The sequence below is a fragment of the Varanus komodoensis genome, unplaced genomic scaffold (genome assembly GCF_004798865.1).
Source record: "Varanus komodoensis strain SLA01 unplaced genomic scaffold, ASM479886v1 scaffold8, whole genome shotgun sequence".
NCBI classification, from domain to species: Eukaryota; Metazoa; Chordata; class Lepidosauria; order Squamata; family Varanidae; genus Varanus; species Varanus komodoensis.
Genome location: NW_025336481.1, coordinates 34721823 through 34741057, shown reverse-complemented (window position 1 = coordinate 34741057; position 19235 = coordinate 34721823).

Here is a 19235-nt window from a genome sequence, read left to right as displayed (position 1 = left end):
AACATAAAAGGAAACCCCTGAAAGGAGTAATGATGCTTTTAAACATTGTGCTATCCTTAATGAAATACAGGACTTTGACACTGTGAGAGAATGGAAAGTTTGGAAGCAGAAATCAAAGAGAAGCTCAATGGCATTCAGAAGTCCTTTTATAGTCTGGGATCAAGGAGGCTTCATCTTTGAGAGTAAAGAGGCCAAATAATGACCTGCTAATCTACATGGAGCATTTATGTGGTTTTCCTTGTCATTTCTAGAAGTCCAATAAAGCTTACAAGTCAAAGGATTTCAGCCTGGAGCTCAGGTGGGACTTCCAACACTGATGTGCAGCCTCACAGCACTTTCAGTGAGCCGAGGGAATGTAAAATGCTTTTAAGGCTAGCTAAAGGTTAAAGACTTTAAATAGTGCAACTCTCTCACTTTAATCACATTCTGGGTAGAGGCCAGAGCCGTGTCACCTGTTGGCAAGTGTGCTTAACACTGAATTTTGCTTGGCTGGGTGATATCAAGTTCCAAATCTTGTTATTGTCTGTGTTACTAAGTCTGACCAATTCTCCTAAACAGACAATGCACCAAAGGAAGCTATCATCTTTTAAGATGTTCAGGCATCTAAAAGGCACTTCTGACATTGTGTTTAGGGCATGGAAGCTGCACCACTCTTGACCAGTCACAGATCCAAGCTACATGGTTGTCAATTACATGGACTCCTTAGTTTAAGTCTTCTCAGAAAGGGATGCAAAGTTGACATGAGGAGGAGAAAGAAGGTGGGTTCCTCGGAAGTTCCAAATCTTCCATGCCACTTCACTAGCCACAGGAGCCATGCATGTGAGAGTACCTCCCACATCCTAAAGGGAATGTTAGCTGTGGCTCAAAAATGGCCCTTATCCATTAAAATCAGCAGCGCTGAAAATGTGCACCAAGAATAAGTTGCATTGTGGTTATCTTCCTGTCCTGCCATTCTGTTCCATCAACAGTGCCAGCAAAGAGGGGATAAATGGAGCTATGCAGCCTCCAAGGTAGGTATGCCCTGACACAGATTCAAAGAATTTATCTTTTTAAAGAATACATTCTTATTCAAGTATGAGCACTTCTGATTTAGCACACAAAGCTGAACAGAATCAAAAGTCAATGACTGAGTACTCCTTAAAAGTGAATAGCTTTCAAGATTGAGTTTTTCTCTTGCAGCAGTGTATATCACTAGCAACAATAGCTGATTCAATATGAACAGAAGTTTTATGTCCTTAGATGAAAGAGTCTGCAATACAAACTTAAGAGTGATGAACGCATTTGCAATCTTGGTGCTCAGAGGAAAAATGAATCAGTTTTGCAGTCCTGCAGAAAAGTATCTGACAGAAACCTATTTGTTTCCTTTTTCAGAATGCCATGATCTAACTATCTTCTTCACATCTACATAGAGTCTCTCTTTATGAACAGCAGGAGCCCACTGCTGAATTCCGCTGTTGGAATTCAGTTTAATTCTTGGGATTCTTCCACTCAGTTGAAAAAGTTAAACTAAGACTATGATCTTATTCCTGGAATATAGATCCCACCAAACTCCATGAGACTTAACTCTGAGTAGCCACATATTTGACTGGGTTCTAAGGTTAGACTACTGCTCACACTAACTAAGTGAGGTAAGTCTCACATAAATCAGTAGTACATTATTGAGTAACGATGGAGAGGATCAATGATCTATGGATCATTACCCTTGTTTCCTTGCTCTGTCTGTTCTGAGAATGGTGAGCTAGTTCACCTTGAAAGCAGCACATTGCAATGAATCAGGAAAATGTTCTGCTTTGGTACAATGCATCACAAATCACCGCCTTTGAATTGATACTAGAAGCAACTTTGGCAGCCAGATATAAAAGAGGCTCACAAGAGAAGCGAAAATATGCTAGGCCTCTGAGCATCAATGGTCGTCTAGATTAAATGCAGAGTGCACAGCAAGGGGTGAGGAAGGGGAAATCACCACCTCAGGTCCTGTACTGCTTGCATATAAACATGCAGTGCACATGTTTGCGTGTATTGAGGGTGGAGGACATTATATTGTGCTTGCTCCCTCTTGCTGCTTCCAGATGGAAAAGAAGACACAGCCCCCAGTTGTTACCTGGGATGTCTAAAAGTCACATTAAATACACTGACCACCAACATCTCTACCTCTTCTGGAAGAAATCTTGGTTTAATCATTCAGTATTCCTGATCTCCGGCAGTCATCCACCAATGATCCTGCTATACTTGATGCCTAGAAAAAGGGGAAATAGATCCGATGGCTAACCCTAACCCTCTAGGACACCTTCCACAGGGGATAAGCAGTATTAATATGATTATTAATTTCATTTCTATGCCACCCAATACCCAAAGCTTTCTGGGTAGTTTAAAGAATTCCAAAAGCATGGGTACAATAATGACAGTAGACATCATGGAAACAACCAAGGTACAAGCAAAGCCACATAATATGATACCTGCAATTCCAGAAGGTGGTGATGTGGTTCAGAAGGAGACCATGATTATTGGCATGAAATCGGCTAAGGCTTCAAGAAGAATCAAAGAGGCCCTACTCATCCTATTGTTGTCCCAGTAAAAGTCATTTACCAGAACAAAAAGAGAAAATTCCCTCCCACTTCCTGGTAGAAACCAATTTTGGCTAGGAACCATATGTTGGAAATTTGTCAGTAATTCTCCAAAGTACAGCAATAAGAACACCATGTAGGACAGAACTTTGAATGAGAACCAAATACAATAACATATACAGGCAAAGGTTAACATAACTAGTTGCATATATTTAATAAACAAATAAGAGGAGAAAAGATTCTATCCTTTATATAGCACCTCTCTCCTAACATCCGAAACACCCGTCTACATGAGACTTTTGTTTTCCTGCTCACTTTATGTCAGATCGTGGTCCTGTAAATCATCCAGGCATCTGCCTTGGTCACATAATGCTTTTGTGAGCAAATTCTCCCTCTGCTTATATCACAGGAGTTTAATTCGTAAATGCTTGAGCTTTGGACAGACATGCATCACTTCTCCCAGGCTCATTTACTCATCCTAGATCAATATCTACCATGCCACCAGAGTATTCCTGTAGTACAATTCTATACTTGTTGGCATGAAAGATAATCCCACACTAGGACTCATTCCCTTAAAGTGTGTCCAGGACTGCAGTTTTATTTTGTCCCATACATCTGAATGAATTTTCTTCTCTACAGAAAGAACCACACTTGTAAAGAAGGCCAAGTTAAAACAAGATGAATGTTCGCTTATCTCAAGCCACCAAAGTCTTTTCAACTATCGGACTCATCAGAAATAAGTTTTGTTTTATCCTGTTCAGCCTAAACAACAAAGCCGAGGCGAGGAGGGAGTGTTATTACACATTGCCTGGGAAAGGTTCCCCAGCTGACATACACAAAAGCCCAGATATCAAACAGACTGGCAATGCTGACAATCAACACCTGCAAGGAACCCGTGGCCAAAAAGTAAGCCAGAAAGTTTACTAACCAACACACCTGCTTGACAGAGCATACTTTAACCCATTCTCTTCCTCTCTGTTTTAATTTCCTTACATTTAGATGAAGGGGGGGGGAGCTGTGTTCTAGGCTTAAATTATACATCAGCAAAAAGAAAAATGCTGATTTTTTTAAAGGGTGGACAGATAAAGGGTTTTGCTATCTGAATAGGTTTGCTGATCCTTCTAATATGGTGCAACTCAACTACACTGTCCCCAACTTCCAGATGCTTTGGATTCTAACTCTTATTAGCCCCAGTCAGAATGGTCAGTGATCATGGAAGCTGTACTCCAAACCATCTGGGGAACACCAGAATGCATAAATCTGCACTATTCAGAGGCAGATCATTGGCATCTTCAGCGCTGAACTGTCTTCACTTTACGATAGCAGCTTTCCAACCATTCCTGGGGATGTGAGAGATCAAACCTGAGATCTCTGTATGTGCCCCAGCTTGAGCTGCACCCTAAGTATTTAATATTTGGGTGGTGGAATGAATTCTAGCAGACGCAGCTCTTCATGCAAGGAAGAGAAGAGCTGTACCCACTGAAATTCTCTGTTCTTCGGCAAACCAGTCAGAGATCAATTTTTGTTTCTCTGGGGCAGCAGTGTTTCCATTCATAGTAATGGTCCAATAATGTTTAAACAGGGATTTCAGGGCAGGTAGGATGCTATTCTATCTTCCCCAGGCTAGCAGCAGCATCTTGCCGTCAGTTCTAAACACATCCTCTCCATCCCACTTACCAGTTCTGGATTCAGGTTTTGGAGATCCTTTGAGCAAAACTGCCTCAGTGGTCGGCATCCACGGTGAATCTACCTTCGCACCACCATTGTTTCCAGTGGTTATTATTCCTCATTCTCTTCCTCATTATCACTACCACTGATGTACTTAAGAGTTACAGAACAGCAAGGCAGTGGCACCTACTAATCCATCTCATTACCACCACTGCTTGGACCACATTCAGAGGCAAAGGAAAAAGCAGATTGCAATGGTGACGAGGAAATGCGCATCCAACTGCTATTGCCAGTGGACTCCTGCTGAGACGCGGGCCCTGGGCGGGTGCCCAGCCATTTCTACACTTGACACCAGCCCTCCCTCTTAGGTTGTCTCCCTGTGTAATCATGACTAGGAAATCTTGGGGTGAAACTATGCAGGTAACAGCAGCTACAACACTCCGTCAAGGTAAGAACCAGTTCTTCAGTGAGTGGATTGGCTTTTAATTCCAAAGCCAAGCAAAGCTTTCAACTGCTTGTTGGCTTTTTTGTATGATCATTCTTCACTTGCAAAGGAATCAAAAGATTGCAATCCAGTGCACCACCTAGAAACATTTTCAAAACATCTTCTTTCACATTGCTTTCAGTGGAATATGCTTACAAACAGATGTGCTTTAGGAACTTTAGCTAGAAAAGGAAAAGAAAGGACTGCAATCTTGACTAGATGGTGTAACTCTCTTAGCTGCTCACCTAACCTTGACTTGAACTTTGAAGTAGTTAAAATTTCAGTTGGCCCCTATAAACAGAGTTAAAAAGTTCTGACAAGTGCGAGGATAAAGGTTTGAACACATTAATAGGTTTTAGTGTCTGATACTTTTGATTATCTGGCCATAAGTGTCATGGGTCTTTCAGGGTAGATTCCATCTGTCCCATAAAGTTATGTACAGAAACATAATGCATTCTTTTGATCTCATCCTCTGTGAAGATACAGATGGACCAAAAACTCAACAGCATGTTTTTATCTGTTTTACAAAAAAAACACAGTCTAGTATGTCTTGCTTGGTAAAGCTGTTAACACTTGTGATAGTATACAATAAATACTAGCTTTGCCCTAAGTTAAGAGTGTCCTATATATCATGTTGCCAGCAATACTGGTTTATATTCTGTATTATTCAACAAAATATGAAGTACAATGTACTGAGGATACTTCATTTGGTGTCCTAAATGGCACTTGGAAGCAGAACAAATATATTTTTGTATTTTGTACCTTTTATTTTTGCAATCTTTATTGAAATAACACTGAGACTTTCTACAAGGCAGGCTTGGTATAAAGAAAACAGGCAAAAATAATGAGTTATTTCCTTTTTTCCTCTCTCTCTTTCTCTCTCTCACTTAGTCCCCACTCTGTACTTCTTTAGTCCAGTTCATCTAAACCGGGGGGATTGTAGTTTCTTTTCTTTTACCTTCAGCCCTTTCTACCAGAAGATTGAAACTTCCAAGAGCTTCTCTGAATCCATTAGACATTCCACAAAAGTTGCTGATTCCATTTGCCCAACATATGCACCCACATTTGCTGAGAAAACTTTTCCCCACTCCTATTTATTCATTCATTCATTCACTCACTCACTCATTCACTCACTCATTCGTTTTTAAAGATGGACAGCTTATTATCCCAAAAATAAGAACTAAGGATTTGGTTCTGTGGCAGTCTTGTGATTTCAGATTCACTGAAGGACAGCATCTTGCAGAACTTTATACACATACTTAAGTCCATTTCAACTTCATTTGGACTTAACCTATGTGACTTTTCACTAGATGGAACTCTTCAAATGTTTCACTATTGTGAGCACTATAAGTAACAATATCAGGAGACAACTTGATGTTTCAGGAGTAAACATAAGAATCCTAATTCCATGTTTCTCTCTGATGTGCAATGTGGTGATGGGAGTTAATTACACAGGGGAAGAGGGAGAGGAGTGATGGGAGGTGAACAGCTTCCTTTTCTCACTTCTGTCCACAGCAGACTCTTCCACAGTCACTTCCCTATCCCTGATTGGCAAACACTTCTTGCCGTTGCCACTCTTTCCAGAGGATTCTATGGTAGTTACGTATTGGGGCTATGGAAACCATGATCCTCAGTTGAGACAGCATGACAAGCCATGGTAGTATGGAAAAGCCATAGAACGACCATTGTTTCTTTTTATGGTTTCCAAAGACCAAATTTACCATGATGAAATGCCACAATGGGTTTGGACAACACACACACACATACACAGGCACAAAACTCTTCTGGTGTTGGCATGTGTCCCATCAGCCACAGTACCTGAAATTTAATCCTGCACTGGATGGCTGGAGCAACAACTGCTACCTTTTCAGAGGACTGCATACCAGGACTGTGGGAACCACAATGCCAGGGTCAGATAATCAGAGGAGCCATGTTGAAGCATGGAAACCATAGAACAGACTATTGTTTCTTAGTCCAGTTTCTAAATACCAAATGCGCCATGTGGAAATACCATGACATGGCATTCTACGCAAGAAACCACCATGGCTTTTGCAAACTCACCCCTTGTCTATCCTGCACCAGAGTGAAGGAAAAATAGCAGCTGGTAGGACTTGCAGAGGTGAATGTGGCCGGTGGGGCAAGGGTTAAACACCCACCCACCAGCCACTTTTCCCTTTCAAATGCCTCCCCACAATTTGGACGCCTATCCTCAAATCTCCATTTCTGCCTTTTCCCACACTCTCCTCTTATTTTTTCCTTGAGGGAGCTCAGAGTAACAGACATGACTCACCAAAAGCTGAGAAATAAGTTTACTTGCCAACCAGGGAATTTAAAGCTGAATTTCTGCGTCTAAACCCTAACTCTCTAGTCACTGCACTATTCTGGTTCTTGATGATTATTTAACATGTCTGAACTGTTTGTGTTCTTATAATAGTAGAACCAAAGAAAGGGGGAAATATGTTTGCGTAATTTATGGGTCCATCGTTAGATGGCAGTATAACCTTCAGAGCAAAAATCAGTGATGGTGCATAGAATGTATTTCTAAAGCAGAAGATGTGCAGATTTGTGTCAAAGCTGCCATTCCTCTACTCCTTTGCTCTTCATAACAGAAGTCCATGAGGAAAAATTTTTCTTTTTCTTTCCCAGTCAATAGGGCAAAATTAGGATTGAACTAAAATGAGGAACACTTTTTATTAAAATCTTCATCAGCATCCAAAAGGGATATTCTTTGGGTGAGTGAAAGGTGGTTGCTAAAGTGTTCAATACTTAAAAGTGGTTCCTGATCAACATGTTACCATTACAGGGAAAATCATGCTTCCTCTAAATATGTTGCATTTGCCCCTAGTGAGCTCTCAAAACGTAGTCAAATCCTTAGGACCATTACTTCATCCCCATTGAATTGGAATCACTTAGAGCCATGAAACTGAGGGATGACAGCAAGGAAGAAATACAATGCTTGTAAGTCCCCTCAAAAGGTGGGTTTGAGGGTTTTCTCCTCCCAAATTGCCACCTGTAAATAGAACAGAAAAGGCGGAATAAATAGATTAAACCAGATGAAGATTAACACATTCAAAATATGGTGCTGGAGGAGAGATTTGCAAATAACCTGGACCAACAGAAAGACAAACAAGTGGGTTTTGGACGAAATAAAATGACAAAACTGAAGCTGTCTTCCATGAACACATCATGATGAGGCAAAACTCCCTGAAGAAGATAATAATGCTAGGGAAAGTTGAAGGCAGAAGGAAAAAAGGAAGACCAATTGTGAGATGGATGGACTCCATAAAGGAAGCCACAGCCTTGAATTTACAAGTGTTGAGTGGGACTGCTGTGGACAGGACATTTTGGAAGGCTTCCATTCATGGGGTCACCATAACTAGGAGACAACTTGATGGCACATAACAACAACAAACACACTAAAAGAACTATTCTGTACCTACGATGCACAGGTTAGGACAGGGCTATGAAACCTTGTAGGATCCAGATGTTTTGGGCAACAACCCCAAAGAAATCCAGTCAGCGGGACAAGTGATCCTGCACCTCCTAGCTGCACAGCTACTGTCCAAGGCACGGGAGCCCTGCTGGAATGGCTGGCCGGCAGGCCCACATGTGCGTTTTTCCCTTTCAGAATCTTCTCTATCTCAAATGTACATTCAGGTTTTCACTCCCGGTTCAGCATACATGAGATATAGCAGCCACTGCATTGATGACATACCTCTCCCACCCTGGTGTAATTGCTATATAGGATTACTCCGTCAAACAGTTGGCTCAGTCTTAGGCAAAATATTGCCCTTGGCATAGGATATCCTAGCCATCTATACTGATGAAGTGATTAATCAAGCAACATGTTAAAGCTTTACAGCTATGTAAAAAGGGTTTAGAACTAAGAAAAGAATTTAATGGAGAACGTGCTGGGTTGCATTTTAGTTTAAGTGCATCTAGTATGCAGTGGCCTTATTTTTATTTTATTGAAAGTTCAGTCTCAACATTCAGTTTCGAGACCACAGGATGCAGCCAAGGTCAAGTGCTGGTTTCACCTACTTGAGTAACAGCCCAAAAGCTATCCACAGATCAGTTCAGGGCCTATGGTCTCAGTCAATAAAAGGTCTAGGGCAACGCAGGTCACATCTGGGAGGTCAGAATCCAAATGAAAGCACGGATGGGTTTTTAAGCCCTGAAACTGAGCAAAGGAAAATAAGGAAATCAACCCTGGCCTTTGCAAAAGTTTCTGGCACAATGTTACTCTCAACACATTTTTCCCAGAGATTCTGAAAGTCAATTTAACACCCGGCTTTCACAATCTTTGTTTTGACAGACACTGGCAGCCCCCTTAAAGTGCCTGAGCTGCATTTGGGAGGGGCTGTCAGGAGTTGTCCGATCATTGGTGCTTTTGTTTTGCTTGCACACAGAATTTCCACAAAAAAATCTTTTTAAAAAGCGCACGCACACATGCACACACTTTTTAAAAAAACATCCTGAGGATACCTGCTGCCAAAATACAACAGGTGTCAACCCTGGAAATTGACACAAGGAGTCTCCAAATATATAATTTCCTCCTTTGTTTATTTTTTCTTGACAGCTGTCATAAGACAAGAACCCAAGACACCATTGCCTGCAAAAACGGTGGTGTGATTTACATCCTCATTCTGGCACAACCTTCCACTTTTTTTCTGCCCAAGAGTCCAAGGGCTGGTGTGCATTCAGAAAATTTCCTGATATTCTAGGAAAGTGCAAAAGTGTGCCTCCCCTACCTGCGTCTTGGGTAAAGCTCCCTTTACCTAGAAAGAACCTATTTGAAGACTCTTCAGGGTGAAGTTCAGGGTCACAAGTAATGTGTGCCTATACCGTGTAGTTCCATTGGTGGGCAATGCCAGCTGGTCAGGAGAATGGGTCTCAGTCAGAGCATTGCCCACCCCATATTTTCCTTGAGGTAGGAAGCCATGGGGCATGGGGCAGGGAAAACTGAATGTGATGAGCTGCTGGCCTGGAAGAGCGGCTGGTTCAGGTGTAGGCTCCATCCGCTCCTGGCTGCTGCATGACCTCCCTGATGGAGAAAGTGTAGTGTGGGCAAAACCAGTGAACCACTGAGCCAGCGCATCCATGAGATACCAGCTCAGGTCCTCTGCATAGCCATGCCAAACACTGCACTGTGATCAGCCTTCACACAGAGGGATTCTGCAGGCTTTTTAGCCGACAGCTCCTCATACATTAAAGGTTTTCTCACCAACCGCCACTGAACTTTCCCATTTCTCCCAGCTATTTGTGTGAGGAAGCACCATTGCAAAATAAATTTAGGAGTTACCATTTAGGGGGAAAAAAGATTCTGGGGAGTAGTGTTCTGCGCCATGGTACCTTTCCACGTAGGAACTAATAGCATAATCTTAGGTGTGTCAGAAATAAGTCCCGTTGTGTTGAATGGGACTTACTCCCAGGTAAGTGTGCATACAGTTTCAGTTCTAATCTGCAGAATGTGCTAAAAAGACTTCATGTGCAGATACTGGAGACTCAAATTAAAGTTTAGAATGGAGCCTCAGTGAATAGATTTGGGGGTGGGGAGTTGAGGGCTGAGAACAACTCCTGTAATCTGGAAAGCACCTGACAGGAATGAAAACAACGGGGCTCTAAATCCAGGGTGGCTGGATTTTCCCCTTCTAACTGCCACCACAGCAGCCTCACATTATTTTTTCCAGCTGTGTAAGGACTCGTGGTTTTTGCCAGAGGCATTTCTCTGAGACGGTGTCACACAAGTTGTTCTCGCAGTTGTACACTCAGGTGGTTCTGTCAGCCTCTTAGCTGCTCTGTCTCCTTTCATTTGGAAACAGTGATTTCCCAAAATAATAACTCCATGAAAGATGACTCGGTGCCAGTCATGGGGGAACTGCCAATTTGCCACATACATTGTCAAGGCCCAGCTTCCTTCCTACCACTCTCCCTAAAACTGATCCTGGGCTTGAAAATGGTTACATACAGAGCTGCACTTACACTGCAGCAATTAACACAAGACAAACCAAGACTGGCTGCCTTTTCCCTAAGGACACACCCTAGGGGCTACTGACATCATCATTATCTACTAGACATTATCATAAAATTCTACAGGAGCCTAAGCACCAAGGTCCTCCAATGACAGTGCTTCAGCTCACCCCTCTCACCCTCTTTGTGGCTTGCATGGAAAAACCATATAAACTGCCTCTCTGAGAAAGAAATGCACCTCACAGGGGAGGGAAAGGAGCATACTGGGGACAGGAAGGGGAGGAAGCAGGGGCTGTCTATCTTCTGAAGCCCCTCCTCCTTTCCCTCTCCCTGACACAGTATCTAGATGGCTGAAAACTGCAGCCTAGATAAAATGTGCAGGGAAGCCACAGTTGTGGTGGAGAACACCTCAACCATGTCTTGCTGTAGCCCTTGGATACACATAAGTCTCTGAGCTTGCAGCTTGTGTTCTGACTTCATAGATTTATTTGATTTATACGTACCCTGCCCCACTTTCCATGCAAGTGAATAGGGCTCTAAATCAGGGGTCCTCAAACTTTTTCACCAGGGGCCAGTTGAAAGGTGCCAGTGCTGGGGGTGGGCCGGAAAGGTGGTGCCGGCGGGGTGTGTGGGCTGGCACAGGAGTGGGGCACACACGCATGCAGAGGCGAGGGGAGGGGAGGCAAGGTGGGGGCAGGCACGTGCCATGATGCAGCGGCGGGTGCACGATGCAGTGGCTTGCTCGCTTGGAGATCATTTTCTCCGAGCAAGTCCAAAACTATCTCCTCGTGAGCAAGTCACAGCCTTCCCACGCAGGGGGCAAGGCGGGCATGCGGTGCATTAAAAACCTCTGAGGCGGGCTGGATAAATGGCCATGGGGTGCCGGATCCGGCCCCCGGGCTGTAGTTTGAGGACCCATGCTCCAGATAGTTAACAATAAGAAAAATGAGATTAAATTGAACTTAAAACAATAATATAAACTTTTTAAAAATCCACTTAAAATTAGAAGACACAAACAGCACCAAACCAAATAGACATGGCTTGTGTGCCATCCTTGCCAACTGGCAGAGGAACAGCAAAGAAAGAGCCAACCTCAGCAGTGAGTTCCAGTGCCTGGGGCTACCACTGAGAAGGCCCTTCTCACATCACACTCAAACTTGCCTCTGATGGGGACAATACCAAAATACCCTGTGAAGAATCTGCTTTATACCATTACAGCACTGGTCCATCTTGCTGAGTGTCGTCAACACCAACTGGAAGCAGCTCTCCAGGATTTCAGGGCAGAGGTGTTCCAGCCCTCCTGCAGACAACTGCATCCCAAGCTTGTTGCCTCATCTCTGAATTTTCAAGGTCCTGCTCTTCTGAATCCCCACCCTGGAATGCCCACCGAGACTGATGGTCTGGTTTACTTGCTACACTTGCATTCTTCCACTGAGCTATGGCATCTGCCCTTTTACGTAAAACATTTTTTGACAAACACAAATATTTGTTTATTATCTGCACCACACCATCAGAGCTTATGGAGCTTGTCAGAATTTTATGAGCAAAACGAATATAAGATATGGGTCCTTTTCCCACAAAGAACCTACAGTCTAAAGCAGTTGGTTATCTTACTCTAAAAATGGCTACTTATCATCCTCTTATGTGAAATTGCAAACTGATAATAGATAATAGTGTAATAGCAATGAGAGACTTTGTGCAATCTTTTATGAGACCATTAATATATGACTTCAATTGCTCGCATATCCAAAGTGCCTTGGGCATCAGTAAATGGCCTTTTGCAACAAGCTGCTTCATGCCTTCCTGATGAAACTTCACCTGTATGGATCTAAAAGCTGCAGTTAAGCTGCACACGATATCAACAGAAAGACAAGGTAAGGCACGCACTAACCTTACAGATGTTGTGTTTGGCTGATTCTGAAATCCATGTATGACTACTATTAAGTTAACCATAAGCTAGACTTATTTCCTCATTGTTTCCTGTTGTTCAGTTCAGTATGGACACATGGGTTTTGTTTTAATTTTCAAAACTGCAGTCTTCAAAACCAGTGCTGAGTGGGCCTAACTGAAAGGACTGTGATTGCCACTCTTGAAGAGGGAGAAGTATGTCATCCTTCTCTGTGTATAGCATCAGCAAGTAATACAGTTGCCAATGTCTGATTTCAACATTACCGGCTCCCCTGGGCAGGACGATGCAGTGGAGCAAGGGCTGGTGGAGCCGCCATGAATGCATGGCCTAAAATGGTGGGTTGTTGGTTGAGCTTTGCAAGAACTACTGGCTTTTCAGAGCTTAATGTCAATACAATGGTCAGACAAGCAAGAGGCTATCTCATTAACAACCCCTCTATTGTGCCATGGTGGAGCATATATTGATTGACCAGTGTCTGCTCTAGATTGTGGAGGACACTCCAAAAAAACAATAGGCCTGCTCCTTCAGTGAACCTGCCTTCTTACTTGCCTTGTCACCAGCCTCTGCTGATCCTCATCTCTCTCATCATGGCATCCACCTGCTTGATTGACAGGTCAAAAACCCATTAACAAGTAGGCATGGAACCATCAGCTCCTCCTTCCCACCGTCAGCATTGTCTGCACCAGAGAAGGGGCAGGTGAATGAGCAGCTTACATTGATGAAGAGAAGGAACACATCTGGGGGGGTGCGGGGGGGGGTGCCAATGGGATCCTCCTGGACTGTGGGCCCTTGGCAAGTACACAACCATACCTGCCTTTTACACTGGGACCAACAGTTCCAGTTGTATACTCCTTGTGAACAGCTTGCTTCTTTACATTCTCTCTCCCCCTCTGGAAATCAAATGTTCACAAGCTATAAGCCATTTTGTAGCTTTCCTCTTTTCTTTCTATGTCAACCATTCAACCATCCTAGGGTCAGTGTAACACTAGAGCCTCTACTCAAGTTGTTGATCTATGATACAATGGTTGGAACCTTGCAGAAGTGGCCCAGAGATGACTTCATTCCATTATGTCCAGCTTGTACTACCAGCAACAGTAGCTTATACTTGGCAAAAGTCAACTGCGCCCACTGAGAAGGAGAGTGTGGCACAGCAAGAAAAACGAGGAGGTGGAGGATGCAAATGTACAGTTCCTTTTCTTTGCTTTAGAAAGCATTAAAGAGGGATCTAAAATATTGTTAATTTTCTATGACCAGATAAGGGTTAATGGACTACCAGCAAACATCTGTGGATCAAATTATTGCCCAAAGACCTGTCTGGTTTTCACATGATTATAACTTTTTCAATACAGACTGTAATAGCCTGGGAAAACTGCATCAAATCAACCACCCATCCAAACACTGCTCTCACTTCTCTGGGTTATGAGCCCATGGCTGAGCCTCACCTCTGCCATGAATTCTCTAGAGAGAAAGCATTAACAAAGGCATAGCCTATCTTAGCCCACCCAAGTGCAATGCAGAGATAATGACCTCCCTTACACAGTGGTTGCAAGGATTAGAATGGTAAATATTTGAATATTCTGAAATGCTATAGAAATGCTAATTGTGTTAATTTATCTTGATTTCATTAAAATATAAAACATGCATGAATAAATGTAAAAAATGAATTCAATTACAATAACATCTTCCTTGTACCATTCCCTTTGAGTGTTTTTCTTTACTAGCAAATCTTTTCTGCTGACTTTTATAGGTTAGCTAGCATAATAAAATGTTCAAACCCACATGTCTTTAGATCTCTGATAGGAAATCCCCATTACACTAATAAATATTGTGTCTGTGGCAGGGAATTGGCAAGCTACCTGGATTGTGATAGTCCCTGGCTGACAATCACACAAAAGAGCAGAAAGCGTATCTTAGAACGTTTCAGCATTCGGATTTTCCTGATGACTCCTTTCAAGTTCTTTATGAACAACTTGTGTATGGATCAAAACATGCTAATTTCATCACTGCTGGCCAACATCATAAAAGAACCCTGTTTAAGCATCTGCACATACACTCAGTGGTGTTTGAGCAACCAAATCTTTCAGAGAAGTGTTGAGGCAATTCCATAAGATAAAAAGGATTTTCTGTTTGAAACAATAGAGTCATCTTCACATGAACTTGTATTCCTTACTCTTTTCATAACCAGGGGATGGGGAGATTTGCCCAGGGCATCTGAGCTCCAGGGGCATCATGTGACCACCTTCCAGGTGCTCCCACAGCAGCCGGGGAAAGGCTAAGGTGGGAGAATCAAAGGGGGGGCTTGCCACTGAAAGCCTGACACAGAGTTTCTCTAGCTGTGAGCAGAAAAAGCCACTGCATTTCATACTTTTACTGCAACCAATGGGCAAGAAATGTGCTGTCTCTAATGTTAAAGCTCCAAATCCATACCAAAGTTATACTTCAATTATGATTGCAACCATGCTGATTGTTGCATATTTTTATTTTATGCAGTAGTTTGTGAGCGCTTAGAAATACGCTTCATACTGTTGGTTCGTTGACAGCAATACTTCCTTCTTCATCCCTGTAAGATTCACTGGGAAGACTGCTGAATCAGATGCTATCCAAGTTTCACAACATGTGCCTTATTTACTGTAAAATACATTATAAGTAAATAAATAGCCCTCTGATATTTGTTGGTCGGCACAACATATTTTTCAGTAAGCAGATTCTTTATGGTTCATTTGCTGGAGGAATTCTATTGTTGCCGTCATTCCATATGCACAAAACTACTCATTTGAAATGCACATTTCCAGAAGTCCTGGATGTCCAGTCTTCCCATGCTGCAAAGGAAGGGGCTCTGGCTTGATGACACAGCATATGTTTTCTATGCAGAAGGTCCCTGGTTCCAGCCCCAATATCTCCAGCCCAAAGAGTAGGGTTCTGGATGGGCTGATGGGCTGGTTCTCTATAAAGCAAACTTTCCCACCCTAATGCCCTCCAGGAAAAATCAGGAACCCCAGAAGTTGTAATAAAACAAAAGTCAGGAAAGCACCAGGTTGGACAGGCCTTGTAGTATACAATCTTCTATCTTCCAGCATATGACCGAGGTGACTGCTTTATTTTACCGAATAATGATCCCGCAAGACATTTCTCTTAAAACAAAAAAAGCAAAGCCTCATATGCCATTTGCAATCTGCGGTGCTCCATTCTAGAATTCCGAACCTATTTCACATCCTTATTCTGCATAATGTGCAGAATAGATCTTAGTTGTATCTCAACACATGCATAGCAGCAGATTGCACAGCTAATGGCTTTTGACGCTGCAAAGAAAAGATACTTTGGCTGATGTTTCTATCCAATAGTGCTGACTTATAGGCAAGTTATCACCAACTTAGCATGCTGTCTGAGGTTTGGCAAGCTCTCCAGGATGACTTTCCCCCTGTCCATTAGTATCATGTCTCTCTCATTCAGACTGGGAGAAGGCCAACTGGCTTCTATCCAGCACCTGATCATTGTCAACCCAGCACATGACACCATCTGGCTCCAAAATAAAGAAGACTGCTGCTGAGTGTGCTGAGCTCCCTTTATTGATAATGTAAGGAGGGCAAGTAAAGTGTGGCATCATGATTTCACCCAAAAGCATACAGAGGGGAAACAAGCTGAACTCCTTCAAAGTCCGCAGCTCAAAACACTTAGATGTCAGCACAACTGTCCAGTCAGGGCTGGTCCGAGACATCTTGTTGCCTAAGGCAAAGAAGAAGATGGCACCCCTGTTACCCACATTGCATGGACAAATGCTGAACTGGACTGAAAGATAAATCTTTCCTCAATACTGGGCATCAGAGAAAATCATCCACTGTGTTTGAAGGCAATGGGCTGGCTTCAGATGAGTTGCCCATCCTCCAACACCATCTGCTGCTCACATGGTACAGTCAGCTCTGGTCCTGTGCCAACCCCAGCTCACTCGCTCGCTCTCTCTGGCGGCAGAGGATACGAAGGGATAGACAGAAAAATTCTAAGGCTATGTGTTCCATTTCAAGCATACAACCCAAAGAAAAACACGTGGCCCATTCTTGCAACATACTTTAGGAATTCATCTCAGCCCTCCCCCAAATAAATATACTTTGCTGGAGAAATGTGATAGGTGAATTGTGAATCACTGATACTAGTAATCAGTAATATTGCTATATGTAGTCTGACTTTTCACAGGTTGCTTTTCTCCCCATGAGCTCATGGTCAGTGGAGGTTTGGCCCATTTGCACACACACAACCATGTATGTCATGAATCAGGCATTCCCCAAATCCCATTTATGTAAAGTGAACTGGAGGATTTTTGTACTTCATCCCATTGAGTTCAGTGAGATTTAAACATATACAAGATATTTCTCACATAGATTGTTCCCAAAGGTAAGGCAGACTTAGTGAAATCAATAGCATTAAAATTACTTAAGAATAATCCCATTCATTTCAGTGGACTTACTCTAAGTATGATAAAATCCAGACCTAACCCAATGTGATTTCACTTGCATTTCACAAGTCATATATATGAAAGGCATATGGAATCATTTCAAGAATGCTTCATCTCTGCATCTTGCCAATTCTAGGTGCCTTTATAAAATTAGAGTTATGATTATGTCAGAAATGATTGACATTGAAACTCAAATGTGCCTGGAAGGCACATCACCAATTTTTGAAAGCTTTCCAAAGATGTGCAAAGAATAGATGTGTTTTAAGTCAGTGGTTAGAGATAAAACTTGGAATAGGTGGACAGCCTCTCTGTTCTTAGCTTATTAGTCTTAGTAATAGGTTTAGTATGTTCTGCAGAAAATGCTATCGAAATAAGTTGATGAATCTGAATCAAAATAAATGTGATTTCAGTTGTTAATGGCATACTGTTCTATGCAGCTTTACCCAGAAGTGCTTCCTACTCAGAAAAGTTGCATGTAGGTTTCCAACTAAAAACTGTACTCTTGTGCACACTGTGGTAGAAGTAAAAGCTGGTAAAAGCTGGTAGACAAAATAGGGTTTAATTTGGAGTAGACCTCCTTAGGGATGCATTGTAAGAATGCAGTCCTATGCACATTCACTTTATTTATTTTGGGAATTTATGAATTGGATCCCAGGATGATCCACTTCTGAGAAAATATGCATAGACTTATCATATGCACAGCTGCCAGCTGCTCCCAGGAACTTTGACTGGGAAGCAGAGTATAACCCCAGTAAATAGAAATATAGCTGGGTGACTTTGGGCCAGTCACAGAGTCTCAACCCAACCAACCTCACAAGGTAGGAGTTGTGGGGATTAAATTGAGAGCAGGAGGAGGAAAATGATATAACCTGCTTTAAGTTCTTTTTAAGGAAAAAGGGTGTGAAATAAATATGATAAATAAGTGATAAATTAAACACAATATTTTTCATTTGCTCATGTAGAAATGCAGGATATGAGTGTATATGATTAAATAGTAAATATGTTGAGATTCAGAAATAGAACTTTATCTAGAACCAGAGGTAAAATTTAGCCTACAAGCATATATCAAGAACCACAGATGATGCCATAAGCCACTGAAAGCCACTATGTTGCTTCAAATGACCAGGATCCTGTACAAGAATGGCTAACATCTCCTATAGCTAGAATATGGATTCAGACCAGGTTAGTTCAGTATAGTCTCATTGAAGAAAAAGGAGCAGATTTAGCCAGGACTGATTTAACTCCAGTAAATGGCAATGGCAAAGCATGACTAATGTCAGCTACCTCCCACTGACAGCCTTCTTAGACCTGGAAATTGATTGTATTTCATTTGCTGATATTGCAAATGCGGCAATCATGAAAGCTATTTGAAGATCAGGGAGTCCTAACAGCTCTGCACAAAATGCCCCCCCTTTGGTACATGCACATTTTTTTCAGTAGTTATGGTGTCACTCCATGTCTAGCTTCATTGTAATGATATCTGCTTTTCCCACCCCACCCCTTGCATGTATAATATGTATGTTCAAAGTAAGTCTGTGGTTGCCCTTTTATGCTTCTTTTCAAGGACACAGGCATGGTGTTCCTGTAACTGAAGCCATCCATTTGAGAATTTGTACACTTGCTGGTTGATGGGGGAAGATGCGAGTGATGCAGAAGAAATGCCTTCTCTTGTTCAAATGAACTTAACGATGGATTGGGTGTCTGCGGAGAACAGTTACATGCTATTTACTACTCCTGCTGGCCTCAGACTGAAAAATCTTATGCTAGAAATGTTTCCCAGCTGAATTTTCTGAAGTCTTTGACATCAGGCTCCTGGGAATAGCACTAAGGATCCTGAAACCTTTGGATGAAGGCAATTGTGGAATGCAGTTCACCAGCACTACTCTCTTAGACCTGCTCCTAGATGAAACCCAAAGCAAGAAAGGGGTTATGCCAGCTAAACAGGAAAGAATATTATGGACAAGGCCACTAAAAAGGAATTCCAGTTTTTTGTTCATTTGGCTGCCTGAGAAGCTGTTGCCACAAGAACCTCAGCTCTGAAAATATATTCTAGCCTTTCTCAAGTTGGTACTGTCCAGATGTTTTAGACTACAACTCCCAGCACTCTGACTACCAGCCATGCTGGAGGACACCAACTTGGAAAAGGCAAATATGTTCCTTCTCACAGTATGTAAACTCTATAAAATGTTCTTT